This window comes from Lissotriton helveticus, chromosome 1_1 (genome assembly GCF_964261635.1).
Source record: "Lissotriton helveticus chromosome 1_1, aLisHel1.1, whole genome shotgun sequence".
Taxonomy (NCBI): domain Eukaryota; kingdom Metazoa; phylum Chordata; class Amphibia; order Caudata; family Salamandridae; genus Lissotriton; species Lissotriton helveticus.
Genome location: NC_136057.1, coordinates 234,804,390 through 234,826,404, shown reverse-complemented (window position 1 = coordinate 234,826,404; position 22,015 = coordinate 234,804,390). Strand labels below are relative to the sequence as shown.

The 22,015-nt window shown below is 43.8% G+C and overlaps 1 pseudogene; it reads right to left on the bottom strand.

Moving 5' to 3' along the window:
• Positions 1 to 392: 392 nt before the first annotated feature.
• Positions 393 to 22,015, bottom strand: part of LOC144768690 (uncharacterized) — a 37,701-nt pseudogene continuing 16,078 nt past the window's right edge.

The window sequence follows — 22,015 nt, the reverse complement described above, 5'->3', positions numbered from 1 at the left end:
CGAATCAGGATCACAAATTACCCCGGAAAACCCACACATTCATATTTTTTTTTCTGAAGCAATGTTGTCAGTGAAAAGCCGTTGGAATTCTAGCAGAGAATACAGGCTAACATGGATGTGGAATCAGGGAGCCATGCACCAGGACGGATAGTTGTAATTTCAAAGCTGATATTTACTACACATCACGGCTTCCCTATTTCAGGCCAACTCATAAACATGAAACGTAGTCCAAAATATGTCTGCCTGAGGAACCGGAGATCGTGACATTTCCGGCACATGAAATGAGCCCCATATTCAAAAATATATATAGTTAGGGCGAATTCAAAACACCTCACAAATATAATCACCTATTTGTGCAAGTGTTGGATGTATCTCTGACCTGCTTCTCTGGCCTACATGTGGCACATGACCCGTCTACCCCCTGAATCAGCGGCGGCACAGACGTTTTGTCCACCCGACCCACAGGGGTACCTTGGAGAACAGCAGTAGTTCCAGTTCTCATCATAATCTGTATAACACCAGTAATAACTATGGCCATAACTCCCACATGGGTGGTCACTGCGGCAAGCCCCCCCCCCCCCCCCCCCCCCCCGGAGCTGTCACGCTGGAGTACTGAGGGGAGCAGGGCACTTTTCCATAGTAGGAGCTTTGTCACTCGTATTCCCCCTTTTCCTTGTTCAATTCACATTGCTCCGTGCAGCAGTCTGTAGCGTTCGTTCTTGTTACTACAAACATCATTGAGACGACATTGTTCTCCCAAGCCTGGTGATGGAAGCGCGGCCTTCTCCTGCACAAGACAAACAGGACCCTCCGTTTCAGAGGCCACACTCTTTTTAAGTCTTTTTTTGTGCTCTTCGTGGACAAGGGTGGTGTCGTGGTGGCCGACCAGTCCCAGGCTGGATAGCTCACAGACGTACCCCGGCTCGCTGTTGTAAACTTTAGCCCACTCAGAGTAATTTGGGAACTGCAGTGAGACGGTAGTACTGGTAGAGGTCTTCACTCGTTTTTGTGCTGAACTGGATCTCTGAGCCATATTATCTGCTGCCCTCTTTCTTTCTAAGGCCAGGTTTATTTTGCTATTGCCGCTTACAATGTTTTTCTTAATGTCTGATGAGATTTTGTCCCGAAGCTCCTTATTAGTGCCCTCACAAAGGTCACTAAAAATGGCAATATTGTCGGGAGAAGCATACAGAGATTTCAGCCTGGCTGCATTGTCTTGCACAAACAGAGTTTCGATATCGCCTTCGGCCTTGTTCTCGCCTAGAAACGCCAGAGAGAATTTCTTATTTTCATCACCCCTGTGATCACAGCCCACGGCGGTCCACACGTGGCTGGGCACAGAAACTCTGTCGTAGTCTTGGTTTGGACCTGCGGGTGGCGCTGTGTCCTCGGGATCAAAGACAGGTATTTTCCTGTTTTGGTTCGGCACTGCCCCTGTCACCAGGTAGGGTAAGCCTTGCACATTGACACAGTTTGAGAGTAACTGGGATTTGAGCTCCTTCTCCAGTTTGGCCCAGGTGACTCTGTTGAAGCAGGGGTCCATGGGCACAGCGTTTGTGAGAGTGAAGGTGGAGTCTCTGAGGTTTGTTTCCTGGAAGGAGTTGGGAAATAAGTGCCCCCGGTCGAAATAAGAATCTTTGTAGTCGTCATTAATGGCCTGACTCTCGTTCAGACTGAGCCGCAGGTCTTCGGATATCTCCCTCTCTGCCTGCATTTCCCCACGAAGGTCCTTGTGAATGAGCTGGAATATAAAAGCCATAGAAACACTTATTCAAGAGTGTACTGTGAAGGGCTTGGACGCCGTGCGGGATGGCCGGCTAGGTGAGGAGCTCCTCCGCGCCGGTACATCTCCTTCTACTTTTCCTGCTGTAAGGGAGACCGGACTTCCTCCAAAACACCGGAATTCGAGACCGGAGCATGCCGTCAACATGAGGTGTGTTTTTTCAACTTCTACTCACCAGCTTTAAGGACTTTTCTACGGCTTTGACTTTCAAGCTGCCGGGAGCTGCCGGGACCCGCCATTTTGGAATCTGCCTCAGTGCCGGCGGTTCCCTTTCAGATTTGCTCTTCTTCTACTTTTTGCAGATACCGGCCTCACACCATCGATATCCATGGAACCTGGACCCTGGAGGTGAGCTTTTGGGCACATTCGGAATATTTATGCCCCTCTTCCTCCTCAGGTCGCTCTGCCTTTCTACTATGCGTCCGCCATTTTGTGACAATCGCGGCTGATTGCGAGCCGCGGTTTCTGTTCCGCTCCTCACACTTTCTTGCCGACTACCATGTTTTTCTGCTATTTACCGCCTCATATCCTGCTCTGATCTCTACGGCCGGCACATAGACTTGCCACATGTTATATTTTATGACGTGCGCTTTTCCAGGGTCACCGCGCTATTCCTGAACCAGTGTAATTCTAATTGCCACCTCACGTCATAACATTGTTTCTCCTGCAAAAGCCGTATTTACTGCCTTATTGATTCTGGTGACTGTTTCCTACCCATTGGCCCTACCATAATAACTGACTGAGCACCCTGGCTACGAAGCGTTTGTCACTGACACGTCTAATTGTGCCTGCTTTTATAACTGAAGATGATGTTGTGGAAGATCCTTTCACTCTGAACAAACGCCTTTTCATCTGTTGACCTGCAGTAATTTCATCACTACTACGCATACTCTGACAGTTTGAGGGCACAGTTGTCATCATCGAACGGGTCTCATTCCTGTGACTAATGTATACTATTAAGATTTTCATCTCATACTAAAGACATCTTCTGTCAGATTTTTCCGGAATGTTGGTTCCCTTTTGGTCAGCATAATGGATTGCGCTGCTCACATGACTATAGAGCAGGCCCTCAATTTGTCAACTACAATGGCGATTTTTTTCTAATCAATCCTCAACAGTAATGTGCAGACCAGTCTAAACGGAATATTCAGGATCACTAGCTCACTCTTGTTCTCAGTGTCTCAGCCTTCTACTTTTCCATCCAGACTCCCTTACATATACTATTTCCGGCAGTACTTTTATGACTTATTCTCCCCTATGGTGAATCTGCGCAAGTCCAAATTTGTCTTCAAAGCTTCTGCAGTTACTCCTGTACATTCTTCCACCTTAGATACCTCCTCACGTTCAGTCGTGATGGCGACTTCCTCTTCTCAACGTGCAGCTTCAGGCCAAACACCAGCGAACAGATCATCACCTACTACATCAACCTCCAAGAGACTTAAGCAAAACTCTCCTACACCAGATTCTCCTCCTTCGCACTCCATTGACTTAATTCTGGAAGAAATCCGTGCGTTGCGTCCATTCATTGAGGAAACAAGCAAAGATATGCAACTCTTAAAGGACAAATGGGAGGTCATGGATACTCGTATCTCCTCCATGGAACAGCAGTTTCCTGAGATTCAGTCCAACTCACGACGCATTGACTCGTTGGAAAAGACTGTCCTCTATTTACAGCGTCATACAGAGGATTTGGAGAATCGTAATAGACGGAACAACCTCCGTATTTATGGTTTGCCGGAAACTCTTGAGGGGGATGACCCTGTCACTTTCTTCTCATCCTTCCTTCCGAAATTATTGGACATGCCACCTTCCACATCCCTCAGCATTCAAAGAGCACATAGACTTGGGGCACGCTCATCAACATCTACTAAACCTCGTGGTGTCATCATCCTTTTTCTGAGATTTACAGACCTGCTGTCCATTCTTTCTGCCGCCAGAACCAAAAAACATCTATCTTGGCAAGGTCAACGTGTCTATATCTCCCAGGATGTCTCTTCTGCCACTGCTGCACGACGAAAGGAATTTCTGGCTCTACGTCCCTCTCTGCGCTCTCTTGGAGCCCGATATGGCTTGTTCCACCCATGTACATTCAGAGTCACCCATCAGAACAAGTCTTGGTCTTTTCAAGATCCTAGTGAACTCCGTAATTTTCTTCTTTTGCATGACAATGACGGAATGGAATCTTCCCCTTCAAATAGTGGCTGATGCATGTTGTTATTTATCTTGATAGCTGTTTTCTGTTTTTCGCTATGAATGGTCTTTCGCTGTTATCCTCTCATTCTACCTGGTTCTACTTTGTTCTTAATCTTACTAATTCCTTGTTACTTCTTTCCATTTGTTCCTCCGGTTTTTCTCTCTTTCTCTGCATTACTTCTGACTTATTTTATATTGCTTAGAATATATATATTATGTTCCTGAGTTAGCTGTTGTTTTCTCTTTTCTTCCCCATGCAGATATGTCTCGGTTTCCCCCTTCACCATGTGTCATCCCTTGTACCCCTGTGAGATTTCGGTGCGGTTGTGCTTCTGATCCTGGTCTATCCGTCTTGCCCTGCGTCACCACTTCCCCACCTCCATTGTGTATCCCCCCCCCTTCAGGTATGTTTCTTGCAGTCATCCTTCTGGATTTGTACTGTCTTCTATGTATTCTCTCTTTTCTTTCCTCTTCCCCCTTCTCAGATCCCTTTCCTTTTTCTCCGCTTCTCATGTTCCCACCTATTTTTCATTCTACTCTCCCATTAGTTGTGATAGTTCTTCCCCTCTCTGATTTGACTTGTTGCATGTACAGTATATTTTTGCAAATGTTGTTTTTGAACAGTTTTATACGTTTTCATATTTAAAGTTATTTCATGGAATGTGAAAGGATTTAATCATCCTATTAAGTGGCAGAGAGTACTTTCCCACCTCTCCTCTTACAACCCTGATATTGTCCTCATTCAAGAAACCCATCTTTCTGATGCTGAATCTTTGAAACTAAAAAGACTTTGGGTGGGCAATGTTTTCTTTTCACCTGCCTCTCATAAAAAGAATGGTGTTGCTATCCTAGTTCACAAACGTCTCAAATGTAAAGTACTCCTTGAGGAGAGGGATGAAGAGGGTCGTTGGGTTCTTGTTAAATTACTTATCAATGCTATTCCGATTACTTTATTGAATGTTTATGGTCCTACATGCTTTGACTCTTCTTTTTGGCCCTCGATCACAGCAAAATGTATCCAATACAAAGATGATTCCTTTTTATTAGGCGGAGATTGTAACCAGATTGTTGACCCCTTTTTAGACCGTAGGTCTTCTGTTCGTTTCTCCCCTCACAAGCCCCACAAGCAGTTCCTTGATACTATCTCTCAGGTTAATCTCGTAGACTCATGGAGGATCACACACCCAGAAACCATGGATTTCTCCTTTTTCTCTCCCCCACATGCTTCCTTTTCCCGCCTGGATTACATCTTCCTCTCTTCCTCCTTATCTCAAAACCTTCTCTTCTCTTCCATTGAACCTATTGTCATTTCTGACCATGCTCCTATTATTACTATCTTTGATCTTCTTCCTCCTGCTCCTAAATCGTCTCGTTGGCGTTTCAACTCCTCTCTTCTCACTGATCCTCTTTTCTCTTCCTCCTTTCGCTCTTTCACCTCAGAATTTTTCCAAATCAACTCTACTCCTGACACCCCTCTGCATATCCTTTGGGACTCCTTTAAAGCCACGGCCCGCGGCTTCATTATCGACTTTGTTTCCAAAAAAAAGAAAGCATTCCTTCAGAAACACAAGGTCGCCCTAACACATATTAAGTCCCTAGCACACCAATTTTATACCTCCTCTCCAAATCAGATGTCTCCTGAACTTCTTCGATCTAAAATTGCCTTTAACAAACTCACTACAGATTCATCCTCTTCCTATCTCCTCCGAAGCAGTGCTCGTTACTATGGCGGTCGTAACAAATCAGGTAAACTGCTTGCTAATTATCTAAAATCATGAAAAGAACGAACTATTATTGAATCTATTTATTCCCCTTCTAACACTCTTTTACATACAGACAAAGACATTTTGGAACAATTTCAATCTTTCTATGAATCTTTATATTCCCCTGAAAATCCCCCTACTCCAGATCTTCTTCAATCATACTTTGATCGTTTGCCTACGCCTGATACCTCCCAGCTCAACTTTTCTACTCTAGACTCTGACCTTAGCCTCTCTGAATTGTCCACTGCATTGACGTCTCTCACCAAAGGCAAGACCCCCGGCCCTGATGGCTTCCCGGTCGAATTTTATCTGCATTTTTCCGACATCCTCTTACCTCATCTTCTCCTCCTTTTTCAGTCTTTTTGTTCCGACGGCCTGGCTCAAGGTTCCTTCCAAGATGCTACTATATGCCTCATCCCTAAAGAAGGACGGGATCCTAAATTTTGTAAAAATTATCGGCCAATATCTTTAGGCAGCGTAGATTATAAACTGTTTGCTAAACTTTTAGCTCTTCACCTTGATCCCCTTATGCCACACCTCATAGGGAAGGAGCAATGTGGCTTTGTTAAAGGCCGCCTCACTTCGGATAACTCCAGACTACTCCTCAATGTCCTTAGTAAAGCCTCCTCCCTTTCTATCCCTCTTGCAGCCATCTCAGTTGATGCTGAAAAGGCTTTTGACCGAGTTGATTGGTCCTTTTTGATAGCTTCATTGAAGTGGCATGGTTTTGGCCCGAAATTCATTTCCTATATTTCCTTAATCTATTCTATGCCCAAAGCATCTGTTTTAGTCAATGGTAAACTTACTTCACCCTTTACACTTAAATGCGGTGTCCGCCAGGGTTGTCCTCTTTCCCCTCTTTTGTTTATCCTAGCTCTTGAACCCTTTTTGACCTCCATTCGCAATAATCCTTCCATTTCTGGCTTTCCGTACGGACCCCACCAACTTAAACTATCTGCATATGCTGATGACATACTTCTATTTATTTCTGACCCTACTACCTCGGTCCCTTCCTTACTAGCTGAATTTGAGAACTTTTCTTTGGTCTCCGGTTATAAAATAAATTCGGATAAGACGGAGATTCTCCCCTTAACTAAATTCTGCCTCCCACACTTCTTTTCTTCCACTGGTTTTGCTTGGAATAGTAAGAAAATAAAATATCTTGGTGTCCTTTTTTCCACCTCTATTTCATCTTCTGTCCAGCTTAACATGAACGCAGTTCTATCTAGGATAGACGCTCTACTTTCCTCCTGGAATCCCCTTTTCCTCTCTTGGTGTGGTCGTCTTGACTCCATCAAAATGATGATTGCCCCAATCTTAATTTATTTACTTTCCATGCTCCCTATCCATATCCCGGCTCTTTCCTTTCGTCGTATTGGCTCTGTCTTGTCCAAGTTCCTCTGGAAACAGAAAAGAGCACGAATATCGCTCTCATTCCTTCGTAAACCCAAAATTAATGGTGGAACTAATTTCCCGGATTTCCGTCTTTACCACAAATCTTTTTCCCTCCGTCAAGCATCTCGTTGGCTGTCACAGGACATTTCCCTTTTTTCACCTCTTTGGCTGTCTGTTGAACGTGACCTGTTGCTCCCTTATTCATTTCAGGAAGTTCTCCATTTTACCGCTAAAGCTCCCTGTCTTCTCCCCCCTTTATTAAAGCACACTTCCTCTCTTTTACGACCCTTGGTATCAACTGCCCCTATTTCTCGTGAATCCTTTCTGTTATTACCCATCTGGTATAATTCACTCATTCTCCTACGTAACAGACCCATTGCCTGGCCTACCTGGAGGTCGAGGGATATTGTCTGGGTCCACCATCTTTTCAATGGTTTATCTCCTCGTTCCTTTCCTCAATTTCAATCCTTCATTCTTATGGAACGGTTCTTGACCGATACTACTCTCTTGAATCGGACATCTCACCCTCATCATCCTCTTCTCTACTTACACTTCTATCCAATGTTCCTAAGGCCTCTCTTATATACAAATATTTCTCTGCACCTGACCCTGATCGCCCCAAATCGAAACTGGAACTCTCTTGGGAAAAAGATCTAAATTCCACATGGCCGATTTGTCTTTGGGATAAAGTCTGGGCTAAATCTCTGAAAACTTCCCGCAATGCCTCTCTTACTCAATCCCTCTTTTTCTTCTATCATAGGCTTTATCTTTCTCCCCTCTCCCTATCTCGCTTTCTCTCCTCTTCTGGTGCTAATTGCTGGACCTGCAATGCTACTAATGCGGATTCCTTTCATCTTTTCTTTCTTTGCCCTTCAGTTCGTCTTTTTTGGACACAGGTGTGGACTCGTATTTCTCATATTTTTCACCTCTCTATCCCTTTCTCAGCCTCTTTGGTATTTCTGGGGAGTCTTTCGGAATCTCTTGACCTTCCTTCACACTCACGTGGTCTCTTAGACCTCATGCTTGCCCTTGCACTCCAACACATTTCTTCTAATTAGAAGTCTCTAAACAGCCTTTCCATACTATGTTGGTGGAACTTACTTTGTCACTCCCATAGGCTTGATGTTGCCTTTGCAGCCTCTTGCAAACCCTCTCGTAATGTTGATTTGTACTGGTTACCCCTTACTCTCCATTTAGATCAATCTGCCAAAAAGAAACCCTCTACGTTCTCCTCTGCCAATTTTAAACCCCCTTGAATACTTGTACTCCTGCTTATAAGTACATTCCTTCATCTTTCACTTATGCTGTTTTATTAGCTTCATGCATGTTTTCTCTAATGCCCTTAGGCCACGTATTTGCTGTTATTTGTGCATTTACTGTACTTTATTGTGATTGCTGTTTATGACTATTGCAATTTTTCCATTTATGACTTATTAATAGGTTTTTTCTCATCCCCCATCCCCCTCCCCCCCTTTTTTCCCTCCCTCTCTTAAAAATTTAAAATGCTTTGTCCCTTATTTGTGCCATCGGCTTTATTATCATTATCTCCTCATATTTCCTCTTCCTCATTTATTTATGCCGATGTCACCTTGCTGTACTGATTATTTATTTTAATAAAGCTTTCTAACACAAAAAAAAGAGTGTACTGTGAAAAAACTGCTTGCCATTAACAGTGGATTACAAAAACACTGAAAATATATTCTGCCTGCATTTTATTCACAGGCTGAAGTTAGAATCTTAATTCGATCAGCATCTTCTTAGCAGGCATCTCTTTATTTAAAACACATTCCATTTACTGAACCTTAAATAATTCAACCAACGCGGTTGAATCAGACTTTATCATATTATTATACTTTGACCACGTTGTGTTTTTTTTAAACAAACAACATACACCTATCAAGTTTATTGGGATTTAGTCTAAGGCATGCACATTTTTCACAAAACATGGGCCAACTGTGCCACCTTCAAAATCCATAACGAACTTACTAAATAGAACACCCCAATAGACTACTTGTATGCAAACTGTCTGCACTGATCAAAATGTGTCACAACAGTTAGCCCTAAAATGGTCACCCTCACCTCTTTGCATTCCTATGCAGTTACATCTGAATAAGTAATTATGCTTGTCCTATGGGAAAATCACATTGGCTCACAAATATTTATGTTGATATCCAAATACGCAACATCCCCCTACAAGGTCCATTAGGTTATAGCCTGATCCAAGCAAAGTTTGCTCTAGAACACGACCCCCTGCAGCCCGTTAATTCCTGTGGCCCCTCCATGCAAAGCATTATCACAGAGGTATAGACATATAAATGACTGTCTGTTAGAAATGGGGTCTCTAGTTGGCAAAGGTATGCACCTTGTCCAAGTAGGGATCATTCCTTCCATTCAGGGTAAGGTGATTACACTTCTAAGGTAGCCCCTGCTCTCCCCTTTTGTAGCTTGGCACAAGCAATCAGGCTTATCTAAGAGGCAATGTGTTAAGCATTTGCACATAACACACAGTAATACAGTGAAAACACTACAAAAGGACATCACCCAAGTTTTTAAAAAAATAGCCAATATTTATCTGTGTAAAACAAGACAAAAACAATAAAAATCCAACATACAGTAATCAAAATACGAATATTGCAAAAATAGAGTAAAAAATCAGTTCTTTGAAGTCGATAGGTCCGTCTGGGGCTATCACGGTGTTGTGAGCACCTTGGAAAGGCAGGGCATCGTGGACCTTGCAATGAACTCAGAAGAGGCGGCGTGTGGCTTGGTGATGGCGTCCAGCTGCGTCATTGAGACCAAGGCTGGGGCGCAAAGTGGGGCGGTGCTCATTGTGGTGCTTTTAGGTCATGGTGTAAACAGCGTCATTGTCATTGCTGAAATGCTGTCATTGCTAGACGATATGGAGTTGATGGTGCCGGCGTCCGTAGGCCATGGCTGTGGTGTGGAAAGGGCGGTGTGTTGAGTAACTTACGAGAAGTACCCCCAGGCCACGGTGCAGGCAGCAACGTAGATGTCAGCGTGGAGTTGGTGATACCAGGGCGGCGATGTGAAGTGAGGTGTTGCGTAGTGCAGTACCCTCACGTTACGGTGCAAACTGCAGCTTGGTGGCTGCGTTGGGCTGCATCGTTGGTGAGACCAAAGTTGCGGTGCAAAGCGGGCGGTGCTCTATGCGGTGCCAATAGGTTACAGAGCCGGCAGCAGCATCGATGACAGCGACGGGTTGCTTTTTCTTCTGTTGCAGCACAAAACACACAGTTCCCAGTGCTGGTAGCATATGATCTTGAAGTATTTGCTGTTCCTGAGACTTCTTGAACAGGCTGAAGCTCTACCTCAAGAGCCTTTGGAGAAACTAAGAAAAATAAGTTAAAGTCCTGTCCAGATGTAAAGTGCTCTGACAACCTTACTGGTATGAGTGGTGAGATAAAACAAATTAAACATATGTGGGGGAGGGGCTATGGAGAGATGAGGGGCACCGTTGGAAGGTGATAGTGAGGGAATTTGTGAAGAAGGAGGTCATTGCAGGGGGCACCAAAAAAGATTGTCACACCGTGCACTACCAGTGCTAAAGCCAGCCCTGGTTTGCAGTCTTCTGGTGAGTTGTTCTGTGATTCCTTCATGGACAGTGTTTTTTATAGTCCAGCTTGCTGATGATGAGGGTAAGTGAAGGTTTTTCTAGTGGTGAACTTTTTCAGCATCCTCAGGGAGTGGAAGCAGGAGGTGGTTACAGAGTTCACTTGTGCAGTAATTTCCAGTTTGCTATTAACAATGGTGATTCTGAGGTTCCTGGCGTGGTTGCTGAGGGTGGGTCCTAGTCAGTCAAACATCACTACTTCTGTCTTGGCAGTGTTTAGCTAGTTGGCAACTTCGGTCATGCAGGTGGTGGACTTGTTCCATGTGCGGTGAGTCATAATTGATAGGGAGAGTATAAGTTACATGCTGTTGGTGTAGGACAGGATATTGATGTCATGTGTCCAGATGATATTGGCCAAAGGGGTCATGTCTACTTTTAAGAGGGTAGAGCTGTGTGATGAACCTTGAGACACTCCTCAGATGAGTCTGGGGTTTTCGAAGAATATGGTCTAGGCTGACAGCTTGTCTTCTGTCTGTCAAGAAGGAGCAGATCCAGCAGATGGTGGGTTCTTGGAAGCCAATCTCTTGGAGTCGAGAGAGGATGGTGTTAGAAAGTGAGTCAGATGTTGCAGAGAGGTCCAGTAGGATGACGGTTGCTGTATCTCAGCTCTACAGGATTATGTGAATGTCATCTGAGGAGGTGATGAGTGCTGTTTCAGTAATGTGGAGGGCCTGAAGCTATTTATTCCTAGACAGCAAAGTGCATGTTTCTATAAAGCCATTTCAATACCTTTATGAACAAGGCACCTGTTCACCAGATTTTTTTTGCAGACCAGTCCTCTCTTTAAATGCTGAGCATACAATTTTTGGTCCACCATGACCCTGCAGCTGCCTGTCACTACTCCTACTGAAATATTCATACACATTCCGTGTATTTCAAAGAAGTAAAAAACACCTTCCTGGTTGAGTTGGCTGTTTGGTGTCTCTTTTCGTGTCCTAAGCATTGTATGCATTACAATGCATGGGAAGAATTGTTTTCAGGAAAGGGCAAAAACTATTTGGTGAATTCTGAAGCCATTGTGGAAAGAAGGCTTCTCCCAGTAACAGTAGCTTTCTGCATTTTGAATATGTGTTTACTCAAAGTATAATTTTGATGCATATATGAATGCTAGATAATATTTTTCAGTGGGATCTTAAAACAACATATTATTTGAGTGCAAAACAGGCTCATAAAACATCATAAAAGTAACAGTCTAACAGACATTATGCTACTTTTTCAAGCATCTATGTCCGTAAACAATCCTTACGGTCTTTATTATTTTACTGCTTGTTTTGCTTTCAATACTGAAATCTCAGGTGCTTTACAAGTCTGAGGTCACGTGAAATTGTCTGGAAATATCAGCAACAAAAGGCTTCTAACTGTATGGTACTGCAAGCGCTCCAAGCAGCTTCTCCGCCAGCCTGCAGTGCAGAGCATTTATTTTGTCATATGTTGTAAGCTATTTGTGACTTCAATCCCTAAACATTTATTTATTTTTTGCTTCTTGCTGTGTTACTGGACTAATTTTTTCTTCTAGTGTTTTTTAGGTGGAGCCTGGCAGAGAGCATGCGCTATGTGCAAGACATGTTGTAATCACCAAAAGGGCTTTGATCCCGCCTGCTACTGTCCATTGGTTCACTCCCGCGTCGAACTTCTTTGCTGCTACCTGATTGGTTCCCACACCAGATACATCACTACCATTTGTAGATCAGCAGCACCGCTCAACTATATACTAATTCCCCTTAAGTAGTGGCCATCCGCTTTGATGTAGGTACTATTTCTTGTACCCCTCCCATTCCCCACGCCGTGTTTGTCAAGCCTGTCCCTGAGTTTATTAATTGTTTCGCACCTGCCACTGTTTTAATTCATTGTTTTGCACCATCGCGTTATCAGCCCTCCCACATCGTTCGAGCACAGACACAGCAGAAACAGTCCTTTCCGCAGTCGCGTTATCAGCCCTTCCCCTCCGCAAGAGCACAGACACAGCAGAAACAGTTCTTAGGTGTTCCAACCATGCTCCGCACAGGCCTTTTGGAGCAGCAATCGGCTTCACCCAGTCCGCAGCTACTAGAACAATATGTTGCAATTTGAATTTTTTTTATTTTACTATTTGTTGTACCCCCTCCTATTCCCAATGCCATGTTTGCCAAGCCAATCCCTGTTTTTTAATAATTGTTATCGCTCGCCGCTGTTTTAATTAATTGCTTTCTGCCATTGTATGATAGAGGCAAGGCCATGGCTTGTAGATGCTGCAGTGATATCTGACCGATCTCACTCTGCCTGAAAGGCTCAGTCAACGGCTTGCCCTCGAGTTGCGAGGATTACATGCTCATTTTCTGATGGTTATGCTGATGAATGTCGCCTGGGGACACCCGAGACCTACAACACTGACTTGTGCAGAGGTGTTGCCTCCTTTTTCCTATTGTGTTTGTCCGCCGATCATTCCCATTCATCACATCTCATGCAGCCGGACCACAATTGCATTTACCTATGTAAAAAAAAAGCAAGCACACCTGCCATGAATTAATTTGGGGTTGATTAATGTGTCACTGATTTTTAAACTTCCAGTCTGGCTGGCACCTGCTTCCTTCCTTATCTGTAATTTGCTTTCTGTTGCAGTGCAATATTTTTTCACAGGACCTTTATGGCCTACTTGTAGCTATTCTATGAGCCTGCTGTGAGGGTCAGAGCAGGGTCATAGAATAGTTGCAAATAGGCAACTGAACTCTGGAGGGGCCCCTCAGAAAGCACTAGAGTGAATGGTTACTAATGTTAAGATTGAACTTTTGCACCTGCTGATTGCTTTCAGTTTTGCAGCCATGGAGATTTCAAATCTACACAGGATGCCCTACCTTATGCGCTTCTTTTTGGAACTGAAGGTTAGCCAGTCATATGTTTACCTACATCCAAACCAAAAAACAGACACATTTATGGGACAGCCTGGATTTGCTAAGTAATTTGTTTTGTCACCCAAAAAATAGAGCCAAAGTGAGGCCTTGGATATGTGTATCCTTAGTTCTTTTTGTGTATATTTATCCAAGCACCAGTGCCATTCTTGAGTGATTAAAAAAAATATAGGGCCCGATTCACAGAATGAACTTAAGACTCAATCCTAAACTTACTACTATTTTGGTATTCACAGAATGCACTTACTACTTTTGTCATTCACAGAATTAACTTACTACTTTTGGTATTCACAGAAGTTAGGTTTTGTCTTAAGTTTGTCTTAAGACAAACTTAAGACAGACTTAAGACAGACTTAAGACAGATTTAAGACAAAATCCTAACTTCTATGAATACCAAAAGTAGTAAGTTCATTCTGTGAATGCCAAAAGTAGTAAGTGCATTTTGTGAATACCAAAATAGTAGTAAGTTTTGGATTGAGTCTTAAGTTCATTCTGTGAATCGGGCCCATAGTCTTTTTGTAAATTTTGAAAAACATGAAAAGTTTGTGTAATTATTGCCCCACCTTCTCGAAAAACCTCAGGATTCCTACAACCCCAGTGCAATAGACATAGGATGATGTTCACCAGCAGGGGATTACAGTCAGAAACCATGCTGCTTGTACATACCATCTATTTAACTATTATTACGTAATACAGATTTCTAGACATGTTATGTTATATAATGATCGGAAGTAAGCCTTACTAAAATAGCATTTTAAATTGCAGCCTTCAAAGCAAAAACAAGCCAGGATTTATCAAATAATAATCAGTTAATTAAATATATAATATAAAACATTGTATATTAATTGTAATTGAGCTTTCCACCTTGCTAGTCACTCTTGCCACACCCCCCACATAACGTTGTTTGTTATTGCTTTAAAAAAAACAACAACAAAAAAACTATGTGGTGGATTACGATGTACTCAGAACTTCTCAGAATCTGATTCGCGTTTTGCGAGTCCGATTCGCAGCCCTTGTTTCCGACCGGATCGTACATCTTTCTGAGTGCGCAAGCATGATGCCTTCGACGAGTTTGCGCTGACCGAATTGGTCCAAACAGGATTCGTACAGACCGAGCCATTCGGAGCTGATTCGTACAGCTCTAGGGACTCGCTTTCTGAACAAGTGAGTACGATGATCGAGTCGGACAGCCTTTACAATTTGCTCTTCACGCATCTAAAAGGATGTCGAAATCAGTCTTTGGGGGCCAGGAGCAGGCCAGTCTACACCCGGAGCCCTCCAATTCGGTCTTGTGGGGTACCCATGAGTCCCCGCTTTCCGTGAATGCAAGGTGTGTCGGGCACCATGGGGCGCCTGACACAGGCTTTTTCCCAGCCACCCCTTTTTTCAAAGGGACCCTGTGTACGCTTCCGTAACAGAGGCTCCCATTGAAGTCAATAAGAGTCTGACCGAATCGTATCCGTAGGGATACGGATGCATCGCACTCGCTTGGGCAGACTCTCGTGACCTGATTTACTCGGAAAGTGTCCCGGATTCGATTGGGTCGAGATGCTTTCCAACCGAGATCGGAATTGGCCCCCATAAGGTGGTGAATGCTGCCTCATTGTTTTCATTGTTGTTTACTAGTCTATTTTATGTGTCCGGTTGATGGATGCCATCCAGAGGGTAATAATTTTCCTGGGCGTCGATAGTATTGACAATTTTAGGTTTCTGGCTTCTCTTCTCCCTTTGTATGAGTAGTAAACAACCAAGCAGCATCTGTGCTGAGCAGGGCATTTCCAGCTCCGGCATCCTCCAGGCCTGTGCTCTGGTGATGTAAGTGCGGGCACAGGATAGCCTCCTGCACCTACACAACTCCGGAAAGCACCTATTCTTCTGTCCATGGTACACTACTTGTCAAGCACAGGGCATTCCTTTGTGGTTCACCACCTGCACCTAGGTACTACAGGAACTTTAGAATTGCTCATCACAATAGTACCTAGTGTATCGCCCTCTGAAGGATTAATGCCTCTGTGGACCCGGCTGCAAAATACAACTATCACCTGCGAGGTACATTGAGATCAGTGTAGCAGGCTGCCGAGAAAGTGTGCGATATTCCTGAGACTGATTCTGCTATTCATACCTGCAAATCACATCCTAATCAACTCTACAGACTGATTAAACACCGTTTGGATCATCATTTGGTATCCAGCTCACTGTGCATAATCCAACTGGATAATATAATGTTGGATGCGATTATGACAGTAACAAAATGAAGAACTATTTTTAATAGGATGCGCTTCCAAGATTTTCCCCGTTTGTAAAGGAATACATGCAAGGCTTGTTCACTGGCACACACTGTGTCATTCTGGGCAAACCTCTTGTGCTTTAGTTTTAGTATCTAATATAATTATACTGTGATTGAATTTTAACAATAGTGTAGTCCCTTGCAAAACCTGCGCTAATAGCTTGTACTAAAGTGTACTTAAAAACGTACATCCACTCCACTGCAAAGAAAATAAACGTAAGTAAAAAATATTATCATTTACATCGCCAATAGCTCTAACTTCACAAATGAGAAACCGATTGCATTGCAAATGCTTGTTTCTTTTACCCTCATCAGAAGCATAATTAAACAAACAGATTTGAATAGTGTTGACTTTTTTGAGTTACTAGAATGTTGTTCAGCATTGCACGTGCTACTACATAATTCTATATGAATATGTGGGTATGTAAATGTTCTACTCATGCATATCAATATATCCACAACTCTTTGCATATGTATTCTTCAATTTTGGGACATGTGTACTTTGTGACTGAAAATGTTTTTCAGTGTGATATGTACTACTACATGCTGTAGTACATTTTATAGGTTAAGGATAAGTTTAACTCCAGGCTTCTGCTGCTCATTCTTGGACACCTGAAAACAGCATGTGGCCCTGCAGGGTCCTGCTGACCACTCTCCGGACAGCCTGATGTACTACAGGAATGTGCAGGTCACTCCAGAGACACATACCAGCAGCTTGTGTTAACACATGTTTGTACTACTCACCCTCAGGACAGCTAGAAAGGACCTCTGATATTGCAAGCTTGTGCACTCTCTTGCACTCTATATGATGTCCAGGAACCAAGGGTTAAGTGGATGGGGTATTCTTCAATTTTTAACAGATGAATTGTCACTCCTCAACCTTAAATGAGGAACATGAGCAGCTCGCCAACAGTATGGCTAAGTGCTTATCAGTTGTGTATTGCCCAGGGTCAGACAGGCTGCATGTGGCCTATGATAGTGTTTACCTGCTAAACGTAACCACCTTACAACAGTCATCACCTCTAGTGACAGGACAAAAGAGATGCTGATTCCTCATGTATGACCGCCTGACACTGAAAGGGATTCAAAGTGACCACAGACATGTTGACTCTTTAATGGCTTACTGTCTCAGTAACAGAGTGACAGGCCTCTGGGAGCTGGAAGTCCCAGTGGCCAGCGTGAATAGGCAAGTGCACTATTCCTTGAGGTCAGATCACTCAAAAAGGGCCCAACCTTCCTTCTGATGCAACCTTTCAGCCTGAGGGCTCCTCCTTGCATCCTCTGCACCCCTCCTTGCATGCTTTTTATGTTACTTTGAAGGAAGAGCTTAAACTTCCTTTTGAAATGTCATTTCCAGCCATTCTCCTACATGCCTTTTGGGCACTCCCATAACTTTTTTATTTAGTTAGCTCAGCTTCTCAAATCCCAGCATACTTTTTCAAACTGTCTCTGGTTTCGCTACAACTTCAATTCAATTCAAAATCTTTATTCGAATTCTTAAAAATCCATAAAAGCACATATATAATTATACAATTCATAAAATCCATGAGAATAATAAAAATACAGGTATTTGCAATAAGTCACCAGCAGTCCTAATTTAGGCATTTTCCATCATATTTCGAGCACGAACTGCAGTTTTTAGGAAAGTGCAAGTGCAACAGATTATTTCCTCATTATCCAATGAAAGCAGCAGCTGATAGGATTCATTCAGAGTGATTGGTCTACATTTTTTAAAAAGAGGAATTAAAAAAACATTTAGCATATATCAAATAGTAATAACAAGAGAAGAAAAATGTAGATCATTTTGGTTACTAAGCCCATCACAAGGGCAACTTATTTTGTTCGTACTTAGGGGCTGATTAGGATAGCGTTTTTTTCCGCATCCTCTGGGCCGGCGGAAGCCACCACCGGCCCGGAGGATACGGTAAAACCGCATCGGACCCACCAAAGACCCACTGCCACATTAGGATGGCTGGTGGGTCCTGGGTCCGTCCGCAGCTTTTCTGCCGCGGTTGGCTTACAACCGCGGCGGAAAAGCACTAATATGGTGACGGTGTCTCTCAGACACCGTCAGCCATATTAGGATGCCCAAAAAGAAATGCTTTTCCACGGCCGGATTTCCTCTGTGGAAAAGCAAACGGAGCTTCACTGCCCGTTGCGGGCCCCCTGGGTGAAGGGGGGGTGGGGGGTGCACATGGGGGGTACCTATGGTACCCCCCTGCATTTGTATGCAGTAATCGGCAGGCACCGCGCGGTGCCTGCCGCTTGCTGCATACAAATGCAATGTATGCATTTTTAACATTGCGGCGGGTGCAGCTTGAAGCTGCACCCGCCGCAATGTTAAAGATTGAGGATGTGACCGCCACCCTGGCGGTCACATCCTAATCTGCACGGAGGGACCGCCGCAGCCCCTGCGGACGGTCCCTCCTACTCTATGGTGGCGGACGGATTCAGGTCCGTCCGCCATCATAATCGGCCCTTTAGTTGGTGCCCCAAGGGAAAATTCAACAAAAATCTAATAGAACCAGCCCTAAATCGGAACAAGAGACTTCTTTCCCAATGTGTCATCGGTAGGGTTAGGTACAGTGCTAAGGGGTATCTATGTAATCCCATATCCATGTACTTTGCCACTGTAGGTTTTCCCAATTCTATCCCAATTCTACCCGTTGTATAAAGTGCATAAAATGCTTCCTTCAGTTCAGTTTTGTTCACCGTGTTAGCATCTCTTGGATTGGCAAAGATATTGTCTTTGCCTATCTTACATTAGCTTTTCTGAACAAATGAAAGTCATGGAATCTCCATCCCCCTTTCGCATTTTAGGCAGTCAGATATTATATCTTGGGTCAAACTGGCTGAATTATTTCTCCATATCAAATGCCAATATAGCACTGGTCGGGCACAAATAAAGTCCAAAACAAAGGATAAGTTTAGTTTGCTGTGCGTAATATAAGTAGATGAAGAAATTGGTATGCTTAACAGCTTCCTGCAGAACCGGTTTCCTTCCTGCTGGATGCGACAATTGTCTCCAATGCACCATATTTCTGCCCCATAGGTAGCTACTGGCACACATTGTAGTTTAAAAAGTTTAACAATTGCTTTAATGGCACCTGATCTTTTGGGTCTGGGGATGCTTAGAATAGAATTAGTGGCCTTTGAGAATTTGCTCGTGGCCTGGGCCAAATGCCCAGTCCACGAACCATTCGCAGCAAAGGACACTCCCAGATATGGGAAAATATGTGAATTCCAAGTAGCGCGTTCTGTTTCCGCATCTTGTGCTGCCGGTCCACGTCGTTGTGTGCTGCTTGGTCGATATCGACGCGCTGGAGACACCGAGGAGCGCGGTCGATGTCAGACGCCGTGTTCAGAGTCACAAGTGATTTATTCATCCCTGGCCCTTTTTCATTAGTTTACGAGACATTTCTAGGGTTTTTTTTATGCCCAGAGAGTGGCTTTTTCCTCCTAAACCCGTTTATTGTAATCCTTGTTATCCCTGGGGAACGGAGTGCTTCCTTTGCCAATCGTGCTTCCCCTGGACTAAGAAGCAGCCATTGAAATACATTTGGTCGTCCAGCTGCCTGGATCTCCCGAAGCCAATCCTGTGCTAACATCAAGTAAGGAGGTTGTGGTTTAAATATGGCGAGGTGTGGTCATGATATAATGAGGGAGGCTGTTTAGTGGGACTTGGGGACCCTAGGAGTAATTGTGTGTATTACTCCACAGGTACAGAAGCGTGGAGGTGGTGGCAAGTGATTGGTCTGCTGTCCAGATTAAGGGTGAAGCTTCGCTGAAGTCACTTTCCCTTGTTTTGTTTTCCCACCCCCTGTCCTGGGCTCAGGTGTTGTCTCATGGTCATACATCATATGAGCGACATTTGAGTCAGGGTAGTGGATTGGGCCATACTACGTTCCTGCAGTGTTTGGGCCGGTGGAATCCAACACAATTATACTAGTTCCCCAAGTTTCAGGCATCGTAGATTGAGGCAGACTATTAAAAACATTTACAAGTATTGGGGCCCAAAGATCAGGTTTCCATTTAATAAGGTCTATGGGCAACCCATCAGGTCCGGGTGCCTTGTTGCCAAGACTCTGGGCAATTGCTTCTTCCACTTCCCCCAGGGATATCTGTAGATTGCCAAACTGGTCTTGAGCTTCAAAACTTGGGCTATTTGACGGTTGGGCATACATTTTTAAGAAATGTAGTTCCCAAGCACTGCTGGCAATAGTGCAACTTATTGGTGTTAGTTGTTGGCCCATGTTCCGTAGTTCTTTTACCGCGGGCCAAAATAGGTTACTACATTTCCCTCCTGCGGTTTCAGCCAGGGTTTCCCAGCGAGTGTCCAGAAGTGTGCCTCTCCGTATGTCTAGTGCTAATTTATAGGTTTTCCTAGCCGCACTAACTTTTGTCCTGATTCAGGGGGTCTCTGTGAGGGCCTTGCGCAAGTTTCTATTTGCTTCAGAGCAATTATGGTCGAACCACTTCGGATCTTTTTGTCCCTGAGGTACAGGTACTGACAGTAGGGTTCTGACCGTGGAACATATTTTAATGAAATATGTGATTACTTTGTGGCCTCTGGTTGTTGTATTTGAGCATAAATGAATTGATATCTGTTCCTCCCTTAATAAGGACTTGGTGGTCTCATCTTTGTCTATACCTCTCCATTTCAACCTCAGTCTATCCGGGTTACACATATGTCCCTCGCCCCCTGCATAGTACCGTAGGCAGGTCGTTTAGCTAGTTTTAGTATAACTGTCACTGGATTGTGGTCCCCAAAATCTGTTGCCACAATTTCCGTCACTAATATGCGGTCCGCCAAGCCGGGGGAAACAAAAATAAAATCAATAGTTGACGTCCCGACTTTTCCTCTATGCGTAGGTACCCGCTGAGTTGTTGACCAAAATCCATTGCATTACTCATGATGTATTCATTTAACAGGGCTCTCAGTTCAAGACCCCTCCATTTGGCTTGGTTCCCTTGACTTAATCCCATGACCTTTGTATCCTTTGGAAGTTTTGCATTGAAGTCTCCACCCAGTACAATCTCCAGATTTTCACCTTTACCCCATCTATCCTCTAATTTAGTGATAAATTTAAAAAGTGCTACAAAGTTTTTGTTTGGAACAGAGATGAAATCATTATTATAAAAATGTATTAAGAAAAAGGGGACTTGGCGTTTATATTCAATAACTTGTATGTTAGTATTTATATTCCTATAGCTCCCTCCAGCCAATATACTAAACCTAACAAACAAACCTCCCACTGCTCGGCCAAAGTGGGTTTTGCGAGCTGCTATATTACAGCAGTGAAACCCATCAATATGCAAGTCGTGTGGTGCCCATGTTTCTTGGAACATTACTATGTCGTACCTCGAGATTAAGTGTACCCAGTCTTTATCCCTTAATCTGGGTTCAAGGCCAGCGACGGTCCAACTGAGTATTTTAAGATCAAAGTCATTGTTCTGCTTGGTTGCTATGACTTTATTAGGGATGCTTGCTAGTACAGTTAGTTCTCTGGTTAAGCTTTTTTGAATATGTGTCCCCATGCCTGTTCACAAATTGCCCTTGGGTGATCTTATCCTCCTGGCTATCCCTCACAATGTTAGGTACAATCAATTCCAAACTGTCCTCAGGAGCAGTTGCTACTATGACCAAGGGCGAATCTTCATCACCCTTTCCCATAGTTACCACATCTCCAAACAGGATAGGGGGATTCTGAGTAGGTGAGATGGGAGTTTCCTCATACCGTCAGTCTACTCCCTCAAGACCTTCTTGGGCATAGAGAGCCGCAAAACGATATGGGTAGGAACATTAAACTGGTTGTTACAGGAATCCCTATACCACTGCCCCTGTACATGGTCTAAATGCCTATTGCGTTGAGTCGTGGGCGGTGGGGGGTAAAAATAACCCAGGTTTACTGTTTGTATCCTGCTTTCAAGGTTTCCCGCCCTCCAGCCACAAATATGATGTACCACCTGGCTATCTTTAAAATTCACTATAGCACAGTCTCCATCGTGATCTTTTTTCCTCTGACCTACCCAACTTAATCTGCGGACATGAAGGATTCCACCGTCTAGAAACAATGG